This window comes from Nicotiana tabacum, chromosome 2 (assembly GCF_000715075.1).
Source record: "Nicotiana tabacum cultivar K326 chromosome 2, ASM71507v2, whole genome shotgun sequence".
NCBI classification, from domain to species: domain Eukaryota; kingdom Viridiplantae; phylum Streptophyta; class Magnoliopsida; order Solanales; family Solanaceae; genus Nicotiana; species Nicotiana tabacum.
In genome coordinates this window covers 50,383,346-50,385,686 of record NC_134081.1, presented here as the reverse complement: position 1 = coordinate 50,385,686, position 2,341 = coordinate 50,383,346, and the positions used below count along the sequence as shown (strand labels likewise).

General features: G+C 41.8%; 1 non-coding gene across 1 annotated transcript; it reads right to left on the bottom strand.

Annotated features, from left to right (window-relative positions):
* Positions 1–623: 623 nt before the first annotated feature.
* Positions 624–728, bottom strand: LOC142174323 (small nucleolar RNA R71). The gene has a single exon (XR_012703589.1). It is a non-coding gene; the product is annotated as a small nucleolar RNA R71 (small nucleolar RNA).
* Between the last annotated feature and the right edge of the window lie 1,613 nt (positions 729–2,341).

Here is a 2,341-nt window from a genome sequence, read left to right as displayed (position 1 = left end):
CGTTGTTGTCGGGGACCTGAATATTGACTACTTACTAGTTTTTTCTTTAATTTTTTATTTTGTCAAGTATATCATTACTTGATTGTTTCTCTACTCTCAAGAACTTTGATTGAATGCGGAGGGTCAGAAGCCAGGACAGACTTCAAGGCTTTGACCCCGAACCTGAGAGAACATTTCATAGGAGGTTGAGGGAAGCAAGGGACACAAATAATCTTCAAGCACTTGTTCAATTTCCTGTGAACATGGCAGAGGAGCAACACATGGTTGTTCAGGAGGTGGCGATGCCCAGCATTGCTAATGTCACCTCCAGCATTGTGAAGCCCAGAATCACTGGACACTTTGAGCTGAAAGAGAGCATGATCCAGCTACTTCATGTGAATGGGTAGTTTATGGGTATTCCATATGAGGATCCACAACAACATATGCTGAACTTCTTGGAGATTAGTCATACTTATATCACTAATGGAGTCACTCCAGACTATGTGAGGCTCACACTTTTCCCGTTCTCTCTGTTGAGCGAAGCAAAGTGATGGCTGAAGGTAGAACCAGCTAATTCTATTACATTATGGAATGACCTGGCAAGGAAAATTTTTGCAAGGTTCTTCCCTTTGGGCAAAACTGTAAAGATCAGAAGTGAGATAGTCGCCTTCAAACAGAAAGCGGGGGAGTCTTTATACTCAGCTTGGGAGAGGTTCAAGGGGTTGCTCAGAGACTGTCCTCATCACAATCAGATAAACGAAGTGTTAGCTGACACTTTTATAGAAGGGATACATCCTTAGATAAAGATTGTGGTAGATGCTACAGCTGGAGGTCAAGTGTTGGAGAAAAGCTTTGATGAGATAAATGCATTATTGAAAAAATTCTCCAAAAGCAAACCTGATTGGCAAGGAGAGATGGGCAGACACACAGTGCAAAAATTTATAGGGGTTCTCGAATTAGATGTAGTCTCAGCATTATCAGCGCAAATTTCCACATTGACCAACCAAGCCAATCAGATGCCCTTGGTTATTAGCAAACAACAAGCTCAGCCAGTGCCACAAGTCCAGATATTTTGTGAAATATGTGGAGAAGGTCACATGAGCAATCTATCCCTAGCAAATTTAGAGTCTGTATATTTTGTGGGTAATGCAAATCGAGGCCAGGCAAATAAGTATGGGAACACTTACAATCCCAACTGGAGGAACCACCCAAACTTCTTTTGGGGTGGAAACCAAGGTGCTCAGAATCAGTATAGGCCACAAGCACCTCAACAACAATATAGACTGCCTCAGGCTGAACAAAATGCAAACTCGACAACTCACCTTGAGGAAATGATGAAGAAATTTATGGCTGACCAGTCGGCCCAAACAACAGAAATGATGAAGAAAGTGATGGCTGACCAACAGGCCCAAGCAGCAGCGATGAGAAAGTTGGAGCGACAAATGGGACAACTTGCCAGTGCCCAAAATACTTGACCAGTTGGGGCTCTTCCTAGTGATGCCGAGCCTAATCCTAAAGCTCAAGTCAATGTGGTTACCTTGAGAAATGAAGAGTGTTAGAAGAAGTTCCAAAGAAAAAGAAGTATACGACTAGTCTTGAGGGAGAATTAGTTCCCAAGCCAGTTGAGGAGAATGAGAAAGAGAACAAAGGATCAGAGCCAGTAATTGTGATAAGGCCACCACTTCCATTTCCACAAAGACTGTAGAAGCAAAAAGATGATGCTAAGTACAAGAAATTCTTAGATATTTTGAGCCAAGTGCGTGTGAATTTGTCTTTGGTGGAAATTTTGCAGGAAGTGCCTAAGTATGCAAGGTATCTTAGAGATATTGTATCAAACAAGCGAAGACATACAGAGTTTGAAACAGTTGCACTTACTGAAGAGTGCAGTGCTAGAGTTCAGAGTAAACTTCCTCCTAAGTTGAGGATTCTGGGAGTTTCACAATTCCTCTGTCTCTTGGAAAATATGAAGTTGGTAGAGCCCTGTGTGATTTAGGGGCTAGTATAAATTTGATGTCATCCTCTTTGTTCAAGCAACTCGGATTGGGGATGCTTAGACCTACTACAATTACTTTACAGTTAGCAGATAGGTCACTAGTTATGCCAAAAGGAATTATTGAGGATGTGTTAGTTCGAGTGGAAAAGTTTATTCTTCCTGCTGATTTTATTGTTCCTGATTACAAGGCATGAGGAAGTGCCCATTATTTTGGGGTGACCGTTCTTAGCTACTGGTGGAGCGATTATTCATGTGAGGGAAGGGAAGTTGAAGATGAGAGTTAACGATGAGGATGTCACTTTTAATGTGTACAAGGCACTTAAGCTCCTTAAGCATTATGAAGACTTGTGCATGATTATTGTGGTCGAA